Genomic DNA, 20,277 nt, shown 5'->3' on the forward strand with positions numbered 1-20,277 from the left:
AATAATAATAAAATATTCATATATGAAAAGAACGAAAATATAGCCCCGGCCTCCATACACCAAACAATGCATCTGCTCTCGCAAATTTCAATCTATTGCTAGTTTCTTACATTCAGCTTGCAGCCATGATAGGAAGACAAGTAGTTTCTCAACTCCTAAAAATAATGACATATGCCTTTTCCAACTACCTTCTAATAATGTGCAAGCAAGATTAAAATAACTTTAGACTTTTAACTTAAAGCAACAGATGCTACTATACCTATACATGTATCTGCTCTAATTTTATAGCTAGCTAGGAGCAGAAGTATTTAAGGCTTTAAGCTGCAGCAACATGCTCGTTGATTTTCCTATGAAGGCGGCAGTCAGTGAATGATAACATCGACTTTGCCATCTGGTTGTACATGCTCTCCGAAATCCTGTAAAGACAAGAAACCTTGAGAAGTTGAAATTCGGAATGAAGAAAATAGCAGAAGAGTTCAGAAATAAAAAGAAAAACCTCCTTCTCCAAGAAGCTATGAAGGATCTTGTTCTCCACTGCTTCTGCGATTGCTGCACACCTAGGAACTTGTGATACTTTCCTGAAATAAGTCAAATAACAGTACAATTTTTATGCATAACTACTGCCACGTGTCATATCATGAGCCCTTCTGTATATTTGGGACGAATTTCCTGCTGTCAAAGACAATCTATTCTTGCACGTTCAATCTAAACAACCGACTACTGGTCATTAACAGATGGTGTTCGTCCATAGATACTAAGTTTGTTTCTTCTTCAGTAAACCATTGTTAGAATGTCATTACGTAAGCCATGCCTACGGTCGTATGAAAGTCTACTCTTCTTGCTGACATGATGTTCGCACTTGGTTTACTGGTTATGTGAGCTGCTGCAGGTTATGTTTTGATTCATGGAAGGCTCTTTGTTGGATTTGGGTGTGGAATAGTATCAGCACCAGTTTACATCGCTGAAGCTGCTCCTTCAGAAATCAGGGGAGGTTTGGTGTCCGCATGATTTCTGGTGGCCAATTGTTTTCCTACTTGGTCAATCAAACAGAGGGGTCCAAGCAGAGAAAGGATATGGCATGCCTGGATGTGCACGCCGCTATAGTAGCCATATTGTCGCCGAATAAGAGCACGTCCTCTCAGTGCTTGGCGCTTAGGGGATGGGCTGGCGCCGCCAAGGATTGTAAGTTCGAGGTCGGCGGCCCCATCTCGTCCTAGAACCGGTACCTGCGCCAATCGGCCGCCGCACTGCCGCGGCGTCGCCGCCATGAGGGGGAGTTCGTGTTGTAGCGCCTGTGGGGAGGCCTTCATCGGGTGCGAGAGATGGGGATAACCAGGGGCACAACTCTGGATCCATGCCGTCCGTCGCCGCCGCCGGCCGGTGTCGCCGAGGGGCAAGAGGGAGACGGCAGATGGGGACGGGCAGCGGTGGGGAGATGAAAGGGGATTTTTTTGGAAGAGTCGCTGCGAAAAGAAGGGCGTGTCGCTCGGGGGTGAGGGGCGTCGAATCCGTATTTTATTTCCGTCAATTGCTCACTGTTACACACGTAAAAAGCACTGCGGGTTTAATACCTAAAAACTACAGAGACCTTTGTGTAAAAAGGACGCGACGGTGAACCCGGACACTCAATCCGTGCTTTATTATTATTATTATTATTATTATTATTATTATATTATATTATATTATATTATATTATATTATATTATATTATAGGGAGAGATATAGATATAGTCTGTCTCAGTCGACGCTATATCCGCAGGATCTTACATGAAGATCCGTGTAAAATTTTATTTTTGTTTCTTTCATGTTACGTCACTTGACTTAGATTTGGTCAAGTCTCAGTCGACTTAGACCTAGCCACACCATTTAAAGATTACAATAGAAACTACATACGGATATATATAGACATATTTTAAAATGTAGATTCATTCATTTTGCTCGTCCATATTGAAATTTCTAGAAAGACTTATATTTAAAAACAAAGAGAGTAATAATTAACTAATCGATCAAATCTATTTTTTTCACGTGCATGTGCATATACACGTACGTGTGCATGAGCTATTTTTGTAGGTGGACGTAGGTTTGTGAGATGCAGAGCAATAAGAGAGACCCCCAGCTGATGGCCTCAAAGCTGCTACACCATGCATGCACGCACGTAGCTGATACAGTACATGTGAGCGTTCTACTTCTCGATCGATCGGTCGATCAAAATGGCTCATGTGTGTTGTTTGTTTGGTTGATCATGCACATGCACGTACCAAGCTGAAGCAAGATCCAATCTTTTCGAACAGCTGCTTTTGCACCTGCCTCGCCATCGTGTGGTCGCTCGCTGCACGCGCCTGGCTGGGACCAATGCCTACGGCTCCTGCGCTAGCCAGCCGGTGCCTCGTCGCGCGCCCATGTCTCCGTGGATGTACGCCGTCTTGGGCTGTGCGCGTCTTATTAGTCCGGGAGGTGGACGGTGTTGGGTCGGTCGGTGCTTTTCCACCATCACCAGCTGCACGAGGGACGAATTAAGTAAGAAGGCATGGATCTTTCGTGGCAACGCAGGCATGTGTCCGGCGGTGAAGGCGCGGTGGCGTGGGAGCACTCCGGGCTGACGAGGATTGTGCCGTACAGGAACTATGCGTATGTGCGCGTGGCAGAGAGAAAGCACCCCGTACCGTACGATGGAGGTCCGCGGCGAGCTGACGGCGACGGGATGCAAGCACGCCTAGCTAGAACGATTCTGCCCTCGCCGGCCGGCATGTCAAGGAAGGAAGTAGGAGAGAAAAGGTGGAAAAACGATGAGATCTTTGCGTTTGGTGTAGCAATTGTGGCTGCGGCGGCGGCGCTGGCCGGAGACGATGGCGATTTAGGCTCTAGCCGGGCTAGCGAATCTAGCTACGAGCAGCGGCAAAGTTCATGGACGGCGGCCACGGCGACGTGCACGGCGCATGCATGCTTTGTTGTTCTTCGCTGCAAGCACACGACATGCCTACATCTCCAAGGGCCAGCCGGCCAGCGTCATCCACGGTGACGGACGTGCTTTTCCTAAAAAATTACGGGGGCAGCAGGAAAAAGAACAACGCAGCGGAGGATATATAGATAGATTGTATCACCTTAGATATAGAAAATAAATATAGACGCGTTGAAAAAAAACTGAAAGCGTAAATTCACGGGAAGAAGCGTATTGTGACGATGAACCCACGGAATCAATCCGTGCTTTATTATTAATAAAAAAATTAGGGAAAGATAATTGTTTTTTGATATATTGTATTTTCTTGTTGCAATCCGTGCTAAATTCTACTCATGCTTATAGTCAAAATAAAGCTTTTACTAAACACATCGTTGATACTTTTATGCAATCTAATAAAGAAAAACTTGAGTTGGAAGTTTCTATCCCTATAAAACTTTATGATGAGTGGGGACCTACTATTAAAATTAAAATTAAAGATTATGAATGCTATGCTTTGTGTGATTTGGGTGCTAGTGTTTCCACGATCCCAAAAACTTAGTGTGGTTTGCTAGGTTTCCGTGAATTTGATGACTGTTCTTTAAACTTGCACCTTGTGGATTTCACTATTAAGAAACCTATGGGAAATATTAATGGTGTTCTTATTGTTGCAAATAGGAATTATGTGCCCGTAGATTTTATTGTTCTTCATTTAGATTGCAATCATTCATGTCCAATTATTCTTGATAGACCTTTTCTTAGAACGATTGGTGCAATTATTGATATGAAGGAAGGGAATATTAGATTCCAATTTCCGTTAAGGAAAGACATGGAACACTTCCCTAGAAAGAAAATTAAATTACCTTATGAATCTATTATGAGAGCCACTTATGGATGTCCTACAAAAGATGGCAATACCTAAATCTATCCTCGCTTTTATGCCTAGCCAGGGGCGTTAAACGATAGCGCTTGTTGGGAGGCAACCCAATTTTATTTTTGTTCCTTGCTTTTTGTTCCTGTTTAGTAATAAATAATTTATCTAGACTCTGTTTTGGTTGTGTTTTTTGTGTTTAATTAGTGTTTGTGCCAAGTAGAACCGTTGGAAAGACTTGGGAAAAGTCTTTTTGATCTTGCTGTAAAAAACAGAAACTTTAGCGCTCGCGAGAATTGCTGCCGTTTTTTACTGGAGAGCGATATTTACTTAATTCAATTTTAAGATGATTAATAGATAAATTCCTTACGTCCAGCAATTTATTTTAAAATTTTTGGGATTCCAGAAGTATTCGAAACCTACAGATTACTACAGACTGTTTTGTTTTTGACAGATTCTGTTTTTCGGGGGTTGTTTGCTTATTTTGATGAATCTATGGCTAGTAATAGAGTTTATAAACCATAGAGAAGTTGGAATACAGTAGGTTTAACACCAATATAAATAAAGAATGAGCTCACGAGATTTTTCTGTTAAGTTTTGTGTTGTGAAGTTTTCAAGTTTTGGGTAAAGATTTGATGGATTATGGAACAATGAGTGGCAAGAGCCTAAGCTTGGGGATTCCCATGGCACCCCAAGGTAAAATCCAAGGACACCAAAAAGTCTAAGCTTGCGGATGCCCCGGAAGGCATCCAGTCCTTCGTCTTCGTTTATCGGTACATTTACTTGGTGCTATATTTTTATTCACCACATGATATGTGTTTTGCTTGGAGCGTCTTGTATGATTTGAGTCTTTGCTTTTTAGTTTACCACAATCATCAATGCTGTACACACCTTTTGAGAGAGACACACATGAATTGAAATTTATTAGAATACTCTATGTGCTTTACTTATATCTTTTGAGCTATATAGTTTTTGCTCTAGTACTTCACTTATATATTTTAGAGCACGGTGGTGGTTTTATTTTATAGAAATAATTGATCTCATGCTTTACTTATCTTATTTTGAGAGTCCTTTAGAACAAAATGGCAATTTGCTCTTAGGCATAATAAAAACTTTCATATAAGTGCATTGAATACTAATAGAAGTTTGATACTTGATGATTGTTTTGAGATATGGAGATAGTGATATCAAAGTTGTGCTAGTTGAGTAGTTGTCAATTTGAGGAATACTTGTGTTGAAGTTTGCAAGTCCCGTAGCATGCACGTATGGTAAATGTTGTGTAACAAATTTTAAACATGAGGTGTTATTTGATTGTCTTCCTTATGAGTGGCGGTCGGGAACGAGCGATGGTCTTTTCCTACCAATCTATCCCCCTAGGAGCATGCACGTAATACTTGGTTTTTGATGACATGTAGATTTTTGCAATAAGTATGTGTCGGGGGTTGGGTGTGACATATGCCAAAGGATGGCTTATCATGGTGGGGGCGAGTAGAACGTCGCCGGTGCCTGGAAACGGGATAAGGCGAAGGCATGCACGCCGGCGAATCTTACCCAGCTTCGGGGCTCTCCGCGAAGATAATACCACTACTGCTGCTCTGCGGGGTCTCCGCATAATCACTATGGCAAAGTGTTTACACGGTTGCTCCTCGAGCTGTTTCCTGGAGGTAGGAGAAGGCAAGGCTAGCTCTCTCCTTCCTATATGACCTGGTCTGGTGCTAATGGATTCTAACCCTTTGCATGGATGCCCTGGGGGGTTTATATAGGCCTACCCCCTAGGGGTACAATGGTAATCCGGCTGGGCGCGGGCCCAGCCGTCAGTCTCTCTGGCCGCCGTCTTATCCGCAGACTCCTGGGGCCCGTCGACTGGTGGGCCCCGCCAATTGACTCGGTACGGAGCCGACAGGTCGCGTCCACCGCGGGCGGGTCTTGCCGGCTGTAGATTACTGTAGTCGTGCCTCTAATGACGCGGGCTCGGTCATGAGGTCGTGGCGACAACTCCACCGTCTGGCGGGCGATCACTGTGGTCACTCCCTGTCGCATCTGATTAATGGCGCATGGGGCCCATGGGAGGGGTCGGCCGACTCCTGGGGGCCGACTCCCATCTGGGCCGACTAGTGGCGCTCTCGCCGTCTTTCGTACGCCCGCCGACTAGTGGGACCCATCATCCCTGGGTCGTACCGGCAGGCCGTCGTGGGCACAGGACTCCGCCCTCTGGAGCTGACGTCAGGGCCGGCAAGGCAATAGTGTCGCGCCGCACGGAGATCTCTGCGGGTACGGCGTACTGTAGCCACGCCTGCCCTTGGAAAAGAGGTGGGAGTGGACCTTACTATGGCCACTCCCCATCCCGTCCCTCTTTATGAGGGCATGGGGGTTGTTGGCGTCGCGGGCCGACTCCCCAAGGTCGGCTTCTCTGGAAGTCGCCAGTCAGGAGTCGGCTTATCCTGAAGTCGTCCCTAGGACTCGGCCGTGAGTGGGCAGTCAGCCGCCTCTCCGCCGACTCTCAGAAGGCGGCTCTTCGTCCTGGGGTCTCGAGGGGCGTAGTTTGCCTCAATGTCTTGAAAGGTTCTGGGCCTGGGTTAGCCTACCCGTGGCCCATTACTCCGACAGTAGTCCCCGAAGCTGGTGAGGCTCCGAGGGCGACATGTCGAGGAGCCTTAATAGTTTCTTCTTTCCGGGGTTGGATCTGGGCCTCGCTAGCCGTCTTCTTGTCAAGCCGACTAGTTGGAGTCCGACTTGCTTAAGGCTGACTTTCCCCTAAAAAAGTTTGAACGTCGCGGCGGAGTCCAGGCGGCGTGCTTGATAAGCTTCCGGGTTGCTGCCCATGGTGGACCCGTCGCGAGGCGCCACGTGGTTGAGCTAGTCTGCTCACCCACATGCACGACAGGACAGGCCTACAGGCGGGGCCCACCACTACCGCGCCTCGCCATGCGAACGGATCCATTGTGGCCGTGCGGACGGTTGGGGTTCCGCGCGGTTATTGCACGTGGTAACTTCGTGTGGTAAATCATGGGGGTCGTGGGGTCCTGGGCGCAGTTAATCCCACGACCTCCCCCTCGGCTTCTCAGCCCACGAGCCTACAAGTAGGCGGGGGAGGGGGCGGCGAAGCACGCGTGCCCATTCTCCTTACTCTCTTTCGCTCCTTCTCGCTTCTTCTTCCTCTCGCCGCTGCTACTCCGAACCACGCCGCGCCCGCAACGATGAGCTCTTCCTCCACCGCCGCGCCTCTTGCTGTACGCTCCGGAGTGTGGGACGACTCCGAGGTTGATGACGACGACATTGAGATCCTCCGCAAGACACGACGGCTGCCCGGCAGGGGCTTAGTGCGGGTCGGGCTCGCGCCGAAGGGGGAAATATCGCCGGCGCCGGAGGAGGGCGAGCGGGTCATATTCTGCTCGCACCTTATCCGCGGCCTGGGGCTGCCGGCGAGCGGCTTCTTCCGCTCCTTCTTGGAGTTCCACGGGCTCCAGCCGCACCACCTTACTCCGAACAGGGTGGTGCTGCTGGCTGCCTTCGCCACCCTATGCGAAGGCTTCCTCAGCGTTCTCCCCACCATCGAGCTCTGGGTGAGTTCTTCTAGTCCAAGCTTGGAACACACATCGCCATCGTGCCGGCCCAGTGCGGTGCGTTTATCACGATGCAGAGATCAGTGGCCGACAATCCGTTTCCCACCATCGCACTGATTAAGTCGGTGAAGATGTGGCAGCGGTCCTATTTTTATGTGAAGAACGTCGCCCCAGAAGGCGACTGGGTTAACCTGCTGGCTTACGAAGCCTGCGCGCCGGCTGGAAGGCTCCCCAGCTGGTCACACCGAGCCAAGACGCTGTCTCCCGCTGGTGCCGCCGCCATCGCGCGACTCCGAGTGCTGCCGCAGTCGGAGGGCTTGACCGGGGCCGACTTGCTGGCCGCCTTCGTGGCGCGCGGAGTCCTCCCACTCCAAGGCCGACCTCACTTGATCTGCCAGATGAGCGGTCATCGGGACCCGAGTCAGATGTGCTCCAAGGACATGCCTCACGCGGAGGTGGCGAACACGGTGAACTACATTGCGAACTGTGGTCTCTCGGTGGACTGGCGGTTCGGCAAGGAGACGTATTCGCGCGCCAACCCCCCGCCTATTGTAAGTCGTCTTCCTTCTTCTTCGGTTTCTTTTGTTGCCGAGTCCAACTTGTCAAGTCTAACCGTTTTTGTTTTGAATCAGAACCCTCTCGTCCCTCCTTTTGCCGGCACCGCGAGGCCGGCTCATCAGTTTGTCCCCGATCGGGCTGAGAGCGACTTCGACGATCCTGACTTGGGGGCGGCGGCCATGGAGGCCGACGCCGAGGGAGGAGGAGGAGAAGCAGGCGGCTCCAGGCCTTCGGCCACTTTTGCCGACTAGCCTGACAACGAGGCCGAGGGAGAAGTCGCCCCGCGCCACCAGCCAAAGGCTGGCCAGCCAAGCGCGAGTTCCTCCGCCAGCTTGGACGCTCAAGGTGGCGCGAAGAAGCGCCAGGCCGGGCCGAGTACGCTTGGTGGCTGGGAGAAGAAGTTTAAGGGAGCAGCCGCCGCGACCAAGCGGGAAGAGGCGGCCACGAAAGCCAACCGCTTCCGCAAGGAAGTGAAGAAGCCACCGATGGTCTCTACGTAAGCGCCTCCGTCCCTTATCTTTATTTTCTCTTTGTTGATCTTGTCTGAGTCTTTCATATGCTTCCCTTGCTTCAGGGCTCCCCTCACTCTTGAGAGGGTTGCCGCCGCCTCCGTTATGGGGTTGGCGGAGACGTCTGCCACTACTCGGCGGATTGACCCCGCCGCCGACCTTCGAGAGGTGAAGGAGTGGAACACGCAGGAGAAGCGCGAGGAGGAAGAGGCCGCCCGCCGGGAGAAAGCGGAGGCCGAGAAGGCGGAGGCTTCCGCCCTGAAAAAGTTGGAGGCGGCCGAGGCCGCCGCTGCGGCAAAGTGGCAGGCTAAGGAAGTCGCGCCCCGGCGGTCGGCGGTGTTCGTGACCCCTCTGAACTCTGCGCCGCCACACCCGGAGTTCACGGGGCAGTCAGGGGAAGCCGGCGGCGAGTTCCCGATCGTGGATAGAGGCGGCGGCGACGCCTCCATGCCAGACGCGGTCGTGCCGCCCCCGCTGCCCCCGCCGCCGTCTAGGAGCGCGCAAGGCAAACAGCCGGCGGACCCGTCCTTGCCGCCGACTGAAGACGAGGCCGTGGCAAGGCTACTCCTTCAAGTCGGCTCGCCAACGTGCCGTCGTCTTGAGAAGGAGACTTCGGCGCCACGCCCCTTGGAGACCGGCACCGCCAGCTCGACGATTCCAGACACCGAAGCGACGAGCGCCGCGCCCATTGGGTGGGTGCGAGGAGGCGGCACGGGCCTGCTTAACCAGATGCTTCTGGATGTCCATACGAAGCTGCGAGCTGAGAGCGACGCCATCCAAAACTGCACCAAGGCGCACCTGGCGTCGCGGGCAGCCATCCGAGTATGCTTTCTCCTTTGTCCCTGTTTTCTTGTTCCTCTCTGTGGGGGCGCGCCAGCGCACCCACTGGGTGTAGTCCCCGAGTTTCAGGCCGGTTGCTGAGCAGGCGGCCCGGAACTCCAATTGGTGAGTTTCGGGTACTAACTTTTTTCTTTAATACTTGTTACAGGACAATTACAACCTCCGTGTCACCACCTTCAACCACAGCGTTGAAGAGCTGGGCAAGCGGACCGCCGACTTGTCGGAGAGCCGGAGTGAGTCCTTTTTCTTCTTTGCGGGGGCGTGCTGGCGCACCCGCGGGCTGTAGTACCCGAGATTCGGGCGTACTGCTGAGCAGTCGGGCCGGATCGCCCCGGCGACCTTCTTTGTTGATGACTTGACGCCTTCTTTCTTCTTTCTCTTCAGAGGCCAACGCCACTCTTCAACAGCAGCTGAGCGAAGCCAACTCTGCGTTGCGCGCCAAGGGGGAGGAGTGCAGCAAGCTCGCTGCAGAGCGTGATCTGCTGGCCGCACAATTGGCAGAGTAGAAGGAGCTGCTTAAGAAGACGCAGAAGGAGGCGGAAGAGGCGGAGGCCGCACTCCTGGCCGAGTTCGCGAGCGAGCGCTCCTCCTGGACTGACAAGGAGGCAATGCTGGCCTCCGGCTTCCACGAGATCGAGGATCTCGTCGACGGTAAGCTTCTTTGCTTTCCTTCTTCGAGCCACCGACTATAGGTTGAGCCGACTCCTGGTTTTTGACTTGTTCTTCATTCTTTCCGTCTTGGCAGACTTCTTCCCCGGCCACTCGCAGGCCGCCATTCAAGCTATCGAGGCTGACCGCGAGGAGCGGAGGGCGGATGGCGCGGAGATCGCCGCTGATGCTCCTCGGACCCTTGACGAGCATATTCAGAGCGTAGGGGCTCGTCTGCAGCCGGCCCACCGGATGCTGCGCCGGCTTCAACGTGTCGGCGCCCAAGCGATCGCCGCCCTGTGGCCAGACGTGCATGCTCCGTGCACCCCCAGTCGGACTGCCAACTGGCCGTCTTGAGGCCTGGAAGGGTTCCTCGGCCCGGGCCGGAGCGCATCGAGCCTTGGAATTCGTCAAGGCGTGTTATCCGGGGCTGGACCTAGACCGCCTGGCCACACTCCGGTCAGAGGCCCAGCCGGAGCTGGCAGCCGCGGAAGACGCCCTTGTCAAGCATACGGCGGCGATCACCGAGTACACCGACATCAGCATCTTTGTCCCCGAGCGGGCTGAAGACGGCGGGGAGGTACCGCCGGAGTGGTTTGGGCTGAACCCAGACTACGGCAAGTACTCGACAGAGGTGATCGGCTCCAGAGTCGAGGAGGAAGACGAGGTGGAGGATAGAAGCGAGACGGAGGCACCGGAAGACGGAGCGGACGGCCAGCCTCAGCTCGACCGCGCCTCCAGCAACGAGCCGTGCCCGCCCGAGCCGACTGCCGCCGGAGGTGATCAAGCCGAGACCGCCCAGCCGGCTGCCCCAACATCCAACACCGCCATCTCCTCCGATCCTCCGAACCCGTTTGCCGCCTCCTAGGCTGCCACCTTATCCTTGTTTTATCTGTTTTAATAGTCTTTGAAGAACTTGTTAATTCGCACAATTCCACCCACGGGGTGTATTTTGAAATTCTACTCGAAGATTCGGCCAAGGGCCTTTGTTATGTAAATATTCATCCGACTTCTATCTTTTCTTGCTCATTGCTCTTTTGGCTTTTTCCTTTGCCGCCTTCCCTCAGTTGCCGTCTTTGTCAGTCGGACAGCCGCTGGATCAAATTCTTGGTCACTTTAGGAAGGCAAGTACTTAGCCATTTTTAGAGTTGTTTAATAAGTCGGATAGAAGGCGGCAAGCCGACTGTTTCAAGAGTCGGTTTGCGAAAAAAGGCTGGAAGCTGGCCTTAAGCTATGTTTATGCTTTGAGTCCTTAGCCATTTTTCATGTGGACGCCCATTCTTCCTTACTCCTGCCCACCAAACAGTCGCTCTGCGAGCTGCGGCTTCTGGCAGGAGACGGCTTAGACGCCACACACTACTTGTTCGGCTGCAGGAAGCATTTCATAGCGCAGGACAACAAGTCCCCGGGCCGACTAGTCGAACCCGGTGCCAAGCGGTATAACAAAGAGTAATATACTCGAAGGCATATTTCTTATAATATAGATAAAAGAGGGCAATCCCCGAGCTTTTCTCGGGGGGCTCGAAGTCTTGGTACTTTTAATACAAAAGGTAGCATGATACATACTGTGTTTAACTGTAAAATTTTCGAAGGAGATTTGCATTCCATGGCTGCTCTGTCTCTTTGTCGGAGTCGTCCCTCTTGCCTGCTCGGGGCTTCTGAGCGTCGATCAGGTAGTAGGAGTCGTTGCCCAGCACTTTGCTGATGATGAAGGGGCCTTCCCAAGGCGCCGATAGCTTGTGCTGGCCGGCCATTCGCTGGATCAGTCGGAGCACAAGGTCGCCCTCTTGGAAAGATCTCGGCCTGACCTTCTCGTTGTAGTATCTGCGCAGGCTCTGCTGGTAGATGCTAGACCGGCTGAGTGCCAGCAGCCGGCCCTCCTCCAGCAGATCGACGCCGTCTTGTCGTGCTTCTTCTGCTTCTTCCTCGGTGTACATGGTGACTCACGGGGAATCGAACTCTATGTCCGTTGGGATGACGGCTTCAGCACCGTTGACGAGGAAGAAAGGCGTGAAGCCGGTTGACTTGTTTGGAGTCGTGCACAGACTCCAGAGGACGGCTGGCAAGTCGTCGAGCCAGCAGCCAGCCGAGCGCTCCAGAGGCTCGACCAGTCGGGGCTTGATGCCGGAAAGGATGAGGCCGTTTGCTCGCTCCACCTGGCCATTTGACTGTGGATGGGCGACGGACGCTAGGTCCAGTCGGATGCCCTGTGTTGCACAGAAACGGGCCAAGGCGCCTTTGGAAAAATTCGTGCCGTTGTCGGTGATGATGCTGTGTGGTATGCCGTACCAAATTGTGATGTCGGAGATGAAAGTCACGACACTCGGACCATTCAGTTTCTTGATTGGCCTCGCTTCTATCCACTTGGTGAACTTGTCCACCGTGATAAGTAAGTGAGTTAAGCCACCTCGTGCCGTCTTGAATGGTCCCACCATGTCTAGGCCCCAAACTGCGAAATGCCAGGCAATGGGGATGGTCTTGAGTGCAGAAGCCGGCTGATGCGGCTTGGAGCAGAACTTCTGGCACCCTTTGCATTTTTGGACCAATTCCTTGGCCTCTTCTAAGGCCGTTGGCCAAAAGAAACCGTGTTGGAAAGCTTTGGCGACGAGTGCTCTTGAAGCCGCATGGTGGCCGCACTCGCCTTGATGGATGTCTTTGAGAATTGCTTGGCCTTGCTCTGGCTCTACACAGCGCTGGTAGACACTAGTGACGCTGCGCCTGACCAGCTCTCTGTTGACTATGGTGTAGGCTGCCGCTCGGCGTTGTACTTGCCGAGCTAAGGTCTCATCAGTCGGCAGCTCTTTGCTCACCAGGAATTTGAGGATGGGTTGGGCCCATGAGGGTGTTGCTATTTCTTCGACTGCCAGAACTGCGACTTGGACGAGGGCGGCTGGGCTGGGAGGCGGTGGGCTGGAGTCAGCAACCGCTTGCTGGATTAATGAAGTCCCCGGGCCGACTGGCGCAGCCCTTGGTCGAAGTTCTGGAGTCTTCGGGCCGGCTTCGACTGTGGCGGCTTTGGAGCCATCTGCCAAAATCCTCGTACCGTCTGCCGGGGCTCTGGAGTCGGATCCGACTTCTTCGGGAGGAGCCGACACAAAGATGGAGTCTGATTCTGGTGAAGGCTTGACAGACGGCTTGAGGAGGCGTTGAAGGGCGACGCCGGATGGTATTGCTTGGCGGGTAGAGCCGATTCGTGCCAGGGCGTCTGCTTGGTCGTTGTCGTTTCTTGGCATATGGAGGAACTCGCACCCCTCGAAATATCCACTGAGTTGCTGCACGAGGAAACGGTAACTCGCCATGTTTGCATCTTTGGCGTCCCAGTCGCCAGACGACTGCTGGACCACTAAGTTCGAGTCGCCATAACACAGGATCCGGCGAATGCCAAGTTCTTTGGCAAGCCGGAGCCCGTGAATGAGTGCCTCGTACTCGGCGACGTTGTTGGAGGCGGCAAAGTGGATTTGCAGTGCGTATTTGAGCTTGTCGCCTTTAGGAGAAGTGAGGACAACACCGGCTCCCAAGCCGGTGCGCATCTTGGAGCCGTCGAAATGCATCCGCCAATGGGTGGAGTCGGGCGCTGGAGGTAGGTACTGGGTTTCGGCCCAGTCGACGAGGAAGTCGGCCAGTGCTTGTGACTTGATGGCGGTGCAGGGCTGGTAGTGGATGGTGTAGGGAGCCAGCTCTATGGCCCATTTGGCCACTCGGCCAGAAGCATCTCGGCTTCCGGTGATCTTGGCAAGTGGGGCCGTGCAGACCACGGTGATTGGATGCTCTTGAAAGTAAGGCTTCAATTTCTTGGCAGCAAAGTGCACGCCATAGAACATCTTCTGGTAGTGGGGGTAGTTCTGCTTGGAGGTCGACAACACTTTGCTCAGGTAATATAGCGGTCTCTGGACAGGTAGTGCCTTGCCTTCCTCCTTGCGTTCCACTACAATGACTGTGTTGACTACCCGGCTGGTGGCGGCGATGTATAGGAGCATAGGCTCCTTAGGAGTCGGAGCCGCCAGAACGGGTGGAGTAGTCAACATCTTCTTCAACTAGAGAAAAGCTTCGTCAGCCTTGTGGTTCCACTCGAAAAAGTGGTCTTCTTCATGAGGAGAGCTTTCTCGCCCAGCCGACTGATGAATCGGCTGATGGACGCCAAGCAGCCAGTGAAATTTTGCACGTCCAACAGTCGGCTGGGTACCTCCATCCTCTCAATGGCCTTGATCTTTACAGGGTTGCACTCTATGCCGCGTTCAGAGACCAGGAAGCCAAGGAGTTGGCCGACTGGTACTCCAAAGACGCACTTCTCAGGGTTGAGCTTGATCTGGAATCGGCGCAGGTTCTCAAAGGTCTCCTTGAGGTCTTCCAGCAGTGTTCCACGCTTCTTCATTTTCACCACCACATCGTCCACGTAGACGTGGGCATTTCTGCCGAGTTGCTTGAGGAGGAACTTCTGCATGCAACACTGAAAGGTGGCGCCGACATTCCTCAAGCCGAACGTCATGGTGAGGTAGCAGAAGGCTCCAAACGGTGTGATGAAGGCGGTCTTCAGTCTGTCAGCCGGGTTCAGCTTGATCTGGTGATATCCTGAATATGCATCCAAGAAGCTCAACAGCTCGCATCCTGCTGTGGAATCTATCACCGGATCAATTCTTGGGGCAAACGGGTCCTTGGGGCAAGCCTTGTTGAGGCTTGTGTAGTCAATACACATTCGCCACTGCTTGTTCTTCTTCAGTACCAGGACTGGGTTGGCTAGCCACTCTGGAAAGAATACTTCCATAATGAAGCCGGCTGCTAGGAGTCAGGCTATCTCTTCTCCGACAACTCTTCTCTTTTCTTCTGATAGGCGGCGCAAGGGCTGCCCGACCGGCTTTGCATCAGATCGGACATGTAACTTGTGCTCGGCGAGTTCCGTCGGTACACCTGGCATGTCTTTGGGGGACCATGCGAAGATGTCCCGATTCTCACGGAGGAAATCGACGAGCTTGCCTTCTTATTTGCTGTCGAGGTTTGCGCCTACGACAGCGTAGCTCTCTGGATGCTCGGGATCCAAGGGTATCTTCTTTGTCTCTTTGGCCGGCTTGAACGAACCCTCAGCCTCCGACTCCTTGGGGTTAGGCAACACCTCTAGCTGCTTACCGGCCATCGCCACAACCCGGTCAAGGAGCCGCTTCTCGGCCGCGATCACCAGGGACTTGGCCAACCGACTACTCTCAGTCGCACAGGCAGACGACTTCCGGTAGTCGCCGGCTACGGTCAGAATCCCCTTGGAACTGGGCATCTTCATTTTGAGGTAGGCATAGTGGGGGACCGCCATGAACTTGGCCAGGGCGGGTCGGCCAAGTAATGCGTGGTATGGGCTCTCAAGATCCACCACCTCAAACCAAACTGACTCTCGGCGGAAGTGATCTTTGTCTCCAAAGAGGACGTCCATCAGGATCTTGCCGATTGGTGAGCAGGAAAGACCAGGAACAATGCCGTGGAACACAGTCCGGCTGTTCTGAAGCTGTCTTTGCTTGATTCCTAACTTCTCCATGGTGTCCTTGTACAGGATGTTTATGCTGCTGCCTTCGTCTATCAGAACTCACGAGAAACGAGCAGCTCGTCTATCCGTGGCAAAGGTGGCATCCAAGACCATGGCATAAGAGCCCGGACTCGGCATCACCTCTGGGTGATCAGGTTTGCTCCAGCTGATAGGCTTCTCGGACCAGTGCATGAAATCTGGTGTCTCTGATGCTACTGCATTCACCTCTTACTGCTGCAGCCGCCTACTGCGTCGATCATCAGCCACACTGGTAAATATCACGTAGGCTCCTTGCTCTTCGGGGTACTCGTCTTGTACTGCACCGACTGGCCTGACAGCCGGCTGCTGGGGCGGAGGCGGAGGCTGCTGCCCAGCAGGCGGGGGAGGCAGGAGGCCGTCTCCTTTGGCGATCTTGGTAAGTCAGTGGCACTTCCGGGTGGTGTGATTCGACGGCTTCGTGCCGCTGTGGCATTTGCAAGGACCATCCAGAGTCTGCTCGTATGAGAAAGCCGGCAACCAGTTGGGCTTGCCGCCTTTTTGTCGCTTGGGTGGAGGCTGCCCTTCTGGCTGCTGGTCTTCGATTGTCGCCACCTGCCGGCTGCTGGAAGCCGGCTGTGGGGCCTTGCGCTTGTGGTCGCTCTGCAGTTGTCGCCGACTGGCATCTCCAGTCGGAGTTCTAGGAGCCTGAGGGGCCACTTTACCAGTTGCACTAACTTGAATCTCCGCATTCATGGAGGAGTCGGCCGTGGCATACTTGTCTGCTATGATCAGCAGCTCGTCGAGGGTTTCTGGCTCGTCGTAGAGGAGCTTGTGCTTGAGGAGGGTGCCTTCTCTACACCCGGCGGTGAAGTACTCGATAGCCTGCACCTCGTGCACACCCTCGCAGGAGTTCCGAAGCTTGGCCCAACACGTGAGGTAGTCGCGAGTCGACTCGTTGGGGCCTTGCACGCACAAGGAAAGCTGACAAGGCTTGGGAGGACGCTTGTACGTGCTTGTGAAGTTGCGGACGAATGCATCGGTGAAGTCGACCTAGCTGTTGATGCTGCGGGGCTTCAGGTTGTTCAGCCATGTCCGGGCCGTGCCTTGGAGCATGAGCGGAATGTATTTTATGGCGACACGCTTGTTGCCGTTCGCTATGTTGACGGCCGTGGAGTAGTCAACCAGCCAATCCTCCGGCTTCACGGAGCCGGTGTACTTGGGCGTGTCTCTTGGGAGCGTGAACCCTTTGGGAAAGGGCTCGTCTTGAATGCGGGGCCCGAAACAAGGCGGACCCAACTCGTCCTCTTCTTCCAGCGCCAGGGATCGGTGAAGTCAGTCGGTCCGGTGGCGGGCGTCGTTTTCTCTGACTCCCTCTCGGCGGCCGAGGCGGTCGCCGAGAGTCGGATCGTCAATAGGCGGCGGGGAGACTTGCCTTTCCTTGCGAGGAGGAGGAGGCGGACAGTCGTCCCGTCGTTCCACTGCTCTCGGGCGGCCGTCTTGGTCGCGCTCTATGGTAATGCGAGTCCGACGGTGGCTGACAGCCGGATCCTTGTCTTTCCTTCCTTGGGCGCCGCCAGTCGGCGTCCGAGACATCGCGCCTTGGTCTCGGCGTGGAGGCGGGTCATCGTTTTGCCACCGCGGCGCCTATGTGCGGCAACCGGCCTCGTTCTGCGCGGCAGCCGCGTCGAGGAGCCGCTGGACTCGCTCCGTCATCAGGCGGCGCTCTTCGCCCTAGAAGTTGTCCAGCTTGTCCGCCGCCGCCTGGGCGGCTTGAATGTTCTCCACAGGTGTGGCGTACACATGGCGATTTGCCCTGAACAGGCTGGGGATGGCCACGCCGCGCTTCTGGACCGCGCCTAGGCGGCTGGGCCCAGCTGGGGCTGGCGAGCCACCCACAGCGCGATCCATCCATGCTGGTAGGCTTCTGACAAGCGTCTCATGCTAGCCAGCTTCTTCGCGCCTTCGACGAGCTGAAGGCGGCGCGCCTCCAACGTCTCCGCGTCAGCGTCTTCCGGAATGGGCGCAGTCAGGTCTTGCAGTGCCGTGCCAAGTGGGTCATGCGCTCCTCCGCCGGGAGGCTTGTCATGACCGATGACGAGCACCTCGGTGACGGTGCTTCCGTCGCTCTCTGCGCTAGGGAGCGGCTCATCGTAGACCACCACGTTGGTGGGGAACGCGTCGAGCGACGTGGTGTCAGAGTTGACCAGCATCGGGTCGGTGGAGCCTACAGACTCCATGCAAGTCCACGGCAGGCTCGCCGGCAACGTGGAGTTGGTCGAGGAGGCCCGCGAGGAGGCTCTCGGGGCCGCCCGTGCCTGCGTCAGATGCATGCTCGTCGGAGAGGCGAACCTCACCGACAAGATCGGCGAGGCAGCTGGTTGCGCAGGCGATCTCAGCGCCGTGCAGCGCGTCAGCGCAAACTCCGTCTAGCGTGCCGGGCTGGCTGCGCTCGCCAGGGAGGAAAAGGGTTCCCGTCCAGAGCAGTTCTCCGGACGACGGTGCACCAGGCCCCAGGGTGGGCGCCAAATGTCGGGGGTTGGGTGCGACATATGCCAAAGGATGGCTTACCATGGTGGGGGTGAGTAGAACGTCACCGGTGCCTGGAAACGGGATAAGGCGAAGGCATGCACACCGGCGAATCTTGCCCAGCTTCGGGGCTCTCCCGGGAGATAATACCCCTACTGCTGCTCTACGGGGTCTCCGCGTGATCACTATGGCAAAGTTTTTACACGGTTGCTCCTCGAGCTGTTTCCTGGAGGTAGGAGAAGGCAAGGCTAGCTCTCTCCTTCCTATATGACCTGGTCTAGTGCTAATGGATTCCAACCCTTTGCATGGATGCCCTGGGGGGTTTATGTAGGCCTACCCCCAGGGGTACAATGGTAATCCGGCTGGACGCGGGCCCATCCGTCAGTCTCTCTGGCCGCCGTCTTATCCGCCGACTCCTAGGGCCCGCCGACTGGTGGGCCCTGCCGATTGGCTCGATACAGAGCCGATAGGCCGCGTCCGCCGCGGGCGGGTCTTGCCAGCTGTAGATTACTGTAGTCGTGCCTCTAATGACGCGGGCTCGGTCATGAGGTCGTGGCGACAGCTCTGCCGTCTGGCGGGCGATCACTGTGGCCACTCTCTGTCACGTCTGATTAATGGTGCGTGGGGCCCGTGGGAGGGGCCGGCCGACTCCTGGGGGCGGACTCCCATCCGGGCCGACTGGTGGCGCTCTCGCCGTCTTTCATACGCCCGCCGACTGGTGGGACCCATCATCCCTGGGTCGTACCGGAAGGCCGTCGTGGGCACAGGACTCCGCCCTCTGGGGCCGACGTCAGGGCCAGCATGGCAATAGTGTCGCGCCGCGCTGAGATCTCTGCGGGTACGGCGTACTGTAGCCACGCCTGCCCTTGGAAAAGGGGTGGGAGTGGACCTTACTATGGCCACTCCCCGTCCCGTCCCTCTTTATGAGGGCATGGGGGTTGTTGGCGTCGCGGGCTGACTCCCCAAGGCCGGCTTCTCTGGAAGTCGCCAGTCAGGAGTCGGCTTATCCCGAAGTCGTCCCTGGGACTCGGCCGCGAGTGGGCAGTCGGCCGCCTCGCCGCCGACTCTCAGAAGGCGGCTCTTCGTCCTGGGGTCTCGAGGGGCGCAGTCTGCCTCAATGTCTTGAAAGGTTCTGGGCCTGGGTTAGCCTAACCGTGGCCCATTACTCCGACAGTATGTGAGTTCTTTATGACTAATGTTGAGTCCATGGATTATACGCGCTCTGACCCTTCCACCATTGCTAGCCTCTTTGGTACCGTGCATTGTCCTTTCTCACCTTGAGAGTTAGTGCAAACTTCGCCGGTGCATCCAAACCCCGTGATACGATACTCTCTATCACACATAAATCTCCTTATATATTCCTCAAAACAGCCACCATACCTACCTATTATGGCATTTCCATAGCCATTCCAAGATATATTGCCATGCAACTTTCCACCGTTCCGTTTATTATGGCACGCATCATCATTGTCATATTTCCTTGCATGATCATGCAGTTCACATCGTATTTGTGGCAAAGCCAACATTCATAATTCTTTCATACATGTCACTCATGAGTCATTGCCCATCCCGGTACACCGCCAGAGGCATTCATATAGAGTCATATGTTGTTCTAGTATCGAGTTGTAATCATTGAGTTGTAAATAAATAGAAGTGCGATGATCATCAATAATAGAGCATTGTCCCATAAAAAATAAAAAAATAAAGAAATGCCAAATAATAAAAAAAGGCCCCCAAAAAAGGGGGCAATTCTGCTATCCTTTTTTCCACACTTGTGCTTGAAAGTAGCACCATGATCTTTATGATAGAGAGTCTCTTGTTTTGTCATTTTCATATACTAGTGGGAATTTTTCATTATAGAACTTGTCTTGTATATTCCAACAATGGGCATCCTCAAGTGCCCTAGGTCTTCGTGAGCAAGAAAGTTGGATGTACACTCACTTAGTTTCTTTTGTTGAGGTTTCATACATTTATAGCTCTACTGCATCCATTGCATGGCAATCCCTACTCCTTGCATTGACATCAATTGATGGCATCTCCCTTGCCCATTGATTAGCCGCGTTGATTTGAGACTTTCTCCTTTTTTGTCTTCTCCACATAACGCCTTCATTATATTCTATTCCACCCATAGTGCTATATCCATGGCTCACGCTCATGTATTGCATGAAAGTTGAATTTTTTTTAGATTACTAAAGTATGAAACAATTGCTTGGCTTGTCATCGGGGTTGTGCATCATGAGAGCATTCTTGTGTGATGAAAATGGAGCATGACCAAACTATATGATTTTGTAGGGATGAACTTTCTTTGGTCATGTTATTTTGAGAAGACATGATTGCTTAGT

At 53.9% G+C, this 20,277-nt stretch overlaps 1 long non-coding RNA gene across 1 annotated transcript; it reads right to left on the reverse strand.

Annotated features, from left to right (window-relative positions):
* Positions 1 to 55: 55 nt before the first annotated feature.
* Positions 56 to 1,564, reverse strand: LOC123106598 (uncharacterized). The gene is made up of 2 exons (XR_006451408.1): positions 497 to 1,564; positions 56 to 416 (listed from the first exon to the last, which is right to left on the reverse strand). It is a non-coding gene; the product is annotated as an uncharacterized lncRNA (long non-coding RNA).
* Between the last annotated feature and the right edge of the window lie 18,713 nt (positions 1,565 to 20,277).

The sequence above is a fragment of the Triticum aestivum genome, chromosome 5A, assembly GCF_018294505.1.
Source record: "Triticum aestivum cultivar Chinese Spring chromosome 5A, IWGSC CS RefSeq v2.1, whole genome shotgun sequence".
Lineage (NCBI taxonomy): Eukaryota > Viridiplantae > Streptophyta > Magnoliopsida > Poales > Poaceae > Triticum > Triticum aestivum.